Source organism: Sus scrofa, chromosome 10 (assembly GCF_054392235.1).
Source record: "Sus scrofa isolate SSC_HxYL_T2T_F1_AM1 chromosome 10, Sscrofa_HxYL_maternal_Yorkshire_Landrace_v2.0, whole genome shotgun sequence".
Classification (NCBI taxonomy): domain Eukaryota; kingdom Metazoa; phylum Chordata; class Mammalia; order Artiodactyla; family Suidae; genus Sus; species Sus scrofa.
In genome coordinates, this window is record NC_139392.1 from 14,404,288 (window position 1) to 14,410,332 (window position 6,045).

The 6,045-nt window shown below is 40.9% G+C and overlaps 1 non-coding gene across 1 annotated transcript; it reads right to left on the reverse strand.

Annotated features, from left to right (window-relative positions):
* Positions 1-4,829: 4,829 nt before the first annotated feature.
* LOC146398807 (U6 spliceosomal RNA) lies at positions 4,830-4,934 on the reverse strand. Its single transcript, XR_014818489.1, has one exon. It is a non-coding gene; the product is annotated as a U6 spliceosomal RNA (small nuclear RNA).
* Positions 4,935-6,045: the final 1,111 nt, after the last annotated feature.

Sequence of the window (6,045 nt, forward strand, 5' to 3'; positions counted from 1 at the left end):
TTATCTCAGTGACGGTATTACGACATAAGACATTTCGGTTGTACTTTACACACTATCACCAGAGACTCAGTGACAAATTGGTGACAAATGGGCTTTAATGTTTAGAACTAGTTGAGAGTCATTCACAAACCATTGTAGCTGAAGCTGGCTCTTCCTGTCCTGAGGAGCCATGTCCCAGAGGTTTTGAGCTCACTTGGCATTGAACCTGCTCCCCGAGGTGGCCTATGGTTCCGCACAGCACAGCGGTGTCCTGACAGCCCGCTGCCAAGCTGCTGTGGAAACCACATGCCACGCCTGGACCTCAGCTGCCTCCTCTGTAAAAGGCATATAATAGCGTCCTTCCGGCTTCTGCGGTTGTAGGGCTGGAATACCTTCTTCTTGGCCCTGTGCAGAATTTCCTCAAGTATGGTGACTCAGAGGCCTCATAGAAAAAGTATATTCAGGTGAAAATGTTTTGTTAGCTGCGCAAAGTCATGTTATCAGCTTGCTTTGGAAGGAACTATATACTCATTTGTCTTTATATTTGAGTACCTGGGGAAAAGAAATTTTGGCTCTTAGTCTTTTATGAGTAAGTGAATTTTTATTAAAAAATTTAGAATTCTTTTCTTTTTTTTTTTTTTGTCTTTTTCCTTTCCTAGGGCCAATCCTGAGGCCTATGGAGGGTCCCAGGCTAGGGGTCTCATTGGAGCTGTAGCCACTGGCCTACACCACAGCCACAGCAATGCTGGATCTGAGCCGCGTCTGCGACCTACACCACAGGCCATGGCAACACTGGATCTTTAACCCACTGAGCAAGGCCAGGGATCAAACCCGCAACCTCATGGTTCCTGGCTAGATTGGTTTGTGCTGTGCCGTGATGGGAACTCCTACTCAGACATTTTTGCTGTTAATCAGAGAAGTGGGACTTTGAGCTCTTCACGTAGCTTTTGGATAAATAGTTTGAATCCTTCAATTCTCCCAGAAAGTAAGACAACTGAGCAGATGTATCATCTTACAAGACAGATTTCAGCAGATGCCTATTAAGATTGGTTGCTTTCTCTGTTGTACGTGCTTATTTCAGCTTTTGCTTTCATTTTTAATTGGCATGCTTGGCTTTCTTCGATTTTGGAAAATTATCAACAGACCAAATATGATGATTTCTATTTTCCCACAGAATTACTCGATTATCTGTGTCAGCTCACAGGCAGAAATTCTGGATTTGTCTTCTAAAAAATGGTCATTCCTTCATATCTAAATGTAATGAATAATGAAACTGGAAGTTAGAAAATTGACTTCTTCCTCTCAGAGGTTCTTATTTATAAATTGTGGTGAAACCGAATTTTTCGTAAAATCTCTTGTATTTCTTTCACAGGTAAAAATTGTATTTTATGGTGAAGCTGACTTTTGAAATAGAAAAAGAGCAGATTTTAGAAACTATTTTCGCTGTCAGTCCCTTGTATTTCACTACATTTAATTCTGGCATCAATAAAGCAGATAGAAAGTCAAAAAGTAGAAGTTCAATTATACTGTAACTATTTTATTAGCTAATTTACCTTGATCAAAGTTAATTTACATGATACTCTCGATAAAGGTAATCAGACTGGGAAAGATTTAATTAATTCGATGTACCTCCTGTGACTATTGGAAAACAGAGTAACGGTATCACTTCTATCATTTTATTTTATTTTATTTTTCATTTTTTCATTACTCAAACGAATTTATCACATCTGTAGTTGTATAATGATCATAACAGTCTGATTGCACAGGATTTCCATCCCACAGCCCAAGCACATCCCCCCACCCCCCAAACTGTCTCCTCCGGAGACCATAAGTTTTTCAATGTCTGTGAGTCAGCATCTGTTCTGCAAAGAAGTTCTCTCTGTCCTTTTTTCAGATTCCACATGTCAGTGAAAGCATTTGATGTTGGTGTCTCATTGTATGGCTGACTCACTTAGCATGATAGTTTCTAGGTCCATCCATGTTGCTTAAAATGCTGGTATTTCATTCTTTTTGATGGCTGAGTAATATTCCATTGTGTATATGTACCACCTCTTCTGGATCCACTCCTCTGCCGACGGACATTTAGGTTGTTTCCATGTCTTGGCTATTGAAAATTGTGCTGCAATGAACACTGGAGTACATGTGTCTTTGCGAGTGGTGGTTTTCTCTGGATAAATGTCCAGGAGTGGGATTGCTGGATCAAATGGTAGTTCTACGTTTAGTTTTCTGAGGCATCTCCATACTGTTTTCCACAGTGGTTGCACCAATTCACTTCTATCATTTTAAAAGGAGTATCCATTTCTCTAGGAAGTTTGTGACTTTTCTTCCGGATTACAACATTTGTTTCAAAGATGTTTGTATTTTTCAACAGGACATATGTACTACTGACATTTTTACACACAACTTGGTATTAATTTTTCTATTTTTTTGTTTTATTTGCTTTTTAGGGCCACATCCGCAGCATATGGAAATTCCCAGGGTAGGGGTCAAATCAGAGCTACAGTGGCTGGCCTATACCACAGCCACAACAACACAGGATCCGAGCCGTGTCTGCAATCTACACCACAGATCCTTAACCCAGTGAGTGAGATTAGGGATTGAACCCACATCCTCATGGATACTGGTCAGGTTCGTTAACCACCGAGCCAGGACAGGAACTTCTAACACTTGGTTTTTAAAACATGTTTCATGCCACCCTGTGGCAACCAGATCTGAGCCCCACTTGTGACCTCTACTGCACCAGTGCCTAATCCCTAACCCACTGTGCCAGGCCAGCGATTGAACCCACATCTCAACACTGCAGAGATGCTGCAGATCCCATTGTACTGCAGTGGGAGCTCCAATAACTTGTTTTTAATAAACCTTTGCTTTATCCATAAAATAAATAATAAAATAAAATAAAAATAAAACATGTTTCAGAATGGAAGGTTTTTTCCCCCTCAGGAGCTAAAGACAACTAAAAGATTGGAATGTAACTAATCTTCTATAAGTTAAGACGATAGTAGATTTGCTGACTAGAGAAACAGTTATCACAACCATACTAAAGGAATCAGTACATTGGTGTGTTTATTTTGGCATTGTGTTGTGATAAAGGTTTGACTGTCTAGTTTAAAAATACACTTAATGGAGCACATGGTGCCAGTTTTTAAAAATTCTTAAGAGAGGGCCTTTCCCCTATATAATTAAATAATAATAAAGACAACTGGAAACCACTGGTAATACAAAGTGAGAAAGAGTAATAGAAGAAAGCACAGTTCTGAAAGAATTTTAAATCACACAGCTTAAAAATAAATACTATTTCTGCATGCCGTGTTGCTTGAGTCGTATTTTACCCAAGCCAAGATCACCTAATAAATGCCCCGGAATGGAAACAATCTTCCCTGCAAAATAAAGACAAAATAAAGGGAGGAAAGAAGAGGCATGCTTGTTCCAATGGTTCCTTATAGTTTGCAACTGCTCACTTGTCAAGGAAGAGAAAATATTTAATCAGTCCTGCAATAAGGCCCACGTGCTTTATCATGTTTCGTGACGTTTTAGCGTGTCCGTCTGTAAAGTGTTTATCCAAGAAGTGGACTTTTGGCACATGGAGAAAAGGACAAATGAAATGTTTAGTTCATAATAGGCATGTTTTCCAGCATCGTTCTGAGTGGCTCCGTGGAGATGAGTGGAGAGACTGCAGTTCTGTGTTTATCTGGCTTGAGCTGGCAGATCAGGCAGGCTCCAGCCTGGCATTAAAACTGAAGGGACAGGGACCCCCAAACTATGACATCATTCTCTTAACAATATTGATAAAGTAAAACAAAATTGGAGTTTGTTATTTTCTGATCTAGATTTCTTCATGAACTCCTTCACGTCCCATGGGAAGCGTTCCCATTTGGAGGCCCAAAGGAAGGAGGCTTCTAGGGGCAGTGGGATAAAAACCCTACTTCACACCTTCCACTCCCAGGCCGTGGGGTACTTTTGAGAGACACAGTTTTTTATTTGGTATAGATGGATTTTCTTCTGTAGCTGTGCTATTTAAGTTTTTCTAAAACCCACTGACTTCCAGCAACGTGGTGCCCTGTGATAGATACCCCTTTGCAGATTCGCTGACTTTGTCAGTTGTTATAAAAAATATTTTGAAGTGGTGGTCCCTCCTGAAAGCTTAATTTGTTATCTTTGTGTCTTCTGGATACTTCAGAAGAATTTGGTATGTTTCTTTTCAGGTTGGGTTGGTAATTATAAAAGGAAAAAAATGTATCAAATAATTTATGCTCTTTTGCAAAGTTTTGTTTTTATTTATTTGTATTTATTTATTTGCTTTTGTCTTTTTAGGGCCATACCCAGGGCATATGGAGGTTCCCAGGCTAGGGGTCTAATCAGCTGTTGCTGCTTGCCTACACCACAGCCACAGAAACACCAGATCTTAGCCATGTCTTTGACCTACACCACAGCTCAGGGCAATGCGGATCCTTGACCCACTGAGCAAGGCCAGGGATCAAACCTCATGGTTCCTAGTCTTATTCATTTCTGTTGCGGGAATTCCAAGTTTTGTTTTTAAAATGGAAATGTTTGGAGTTCCCATCATGGCACAGTGGAAACGAATCCAACTAGGAACCATGAGGTTGCGGGGTTTGATCCCTGGCCTCGCTCAGTGGGTTAAGGATCCGGCATTGCCGTGAGCTGTGGTGTAGGTTGGAGATGCGGCTCGGATCTGGCACTGCTGTGGCTGTGGTGTAGGCTGGCAGCTGTAGCTCTGATTTGACCCCTAGCCTGGAAGCCTCTATATGCCACGGGAGTGGCCCTAGAAAAGGCCAAAAAAAAAAAAAAAGATTCTTGGAGTTCCTGTCGTGGCTTTTTTTTTTTTTTTTTTTAATATGGAACGCTTCATGAATTTGTGCATCATCCTTGTGCAGGGGCCATTGCTTATCTCTGTATCGTTCCAATTTTAGTATATATGCTGCCAAAGCGAGCCCGATCGGCAGCTTCTAACTGTGTTCTTTATGATTTGCTCTCACTGGTTACTTCCCATGCAGACATTAATAACCAGTGGTGATAGGTCCATCACAAAATAACCTTTCTAGGAATATATGCATTCTAAGCATTCTAATATATGCATTCAATCGCAAAAATTTATCTTCATTGACTTTATAACTTAAAAATCAATCAGCCAACTTCTGAAACAAGTGAATAGGAATATCTTATTCTCATTTTAGTGGAGTATTTTGTCCCATTTAACACATTAAGTATTTATTATTGTTAAATTTAATTTCTTTGAAATCCATATGGTGAATCAACCATACGAAATTTCATTAAAGATTTTACTTTTTTTTTTGTTTTTGCCTTTTCTAGGGCTGCTCCTGCCACATATAGAGGTACCCAAGCTAGGGGTCTAATTGGAGCTGTAGCCGCTGGCCTACACCACAGCCACAGCAATGCCAGATCCGAGTCACGTCTGCGACCTACACCATAGCTCACGGCAACGTCGGATCCTTAACCCACTGAGCAAGGCCAGGGATCAAACCTGCAACCTCATGGTTCCTAGCCGGATTTGTTAACCACTGAGCCACGACAGGAACTCCATCCAGATTTTACTTTTAATTGGCAACAGTGATTCTTAAACGGCAGATAAGTCAATTAGAAAAATGGCAAAACTGTAAACTAAGAAGTATTTAAATATCAAAACTTGGGAAAAGTGAATGTGAAAGCGGACAAAACTCAAGCTCTGCCTTGTTGAAGAGGCAAGTGCGATGCCCTGCTGCTAAAGGTTTACAGCAGATTTCATTCTGCAACAGTGTCTCAAGGCTTCTTCATTCAGTCTTTGTTATTCAGAGAGCTGTGAGAATCAATGAAGAATTCTGTCTTCTGCTGCTGGGAGATCTGTGAAAACTTAGAAATTCCCCAAGACAGCATTGAGCCCCCCCACCCCGCCCCCCGCCCCTGCTCCTTGGATGCCTGATTCAGATACTCCTGGAAGATGCCAAGCCACCAAAGAGCTTGTGTGATATAGACAAGGGCTTGACCTCACCATGGCTGGACAGAAGCACTCTGAATGCTCACTGCCCACCAAAACAAGTTCAGAATTTC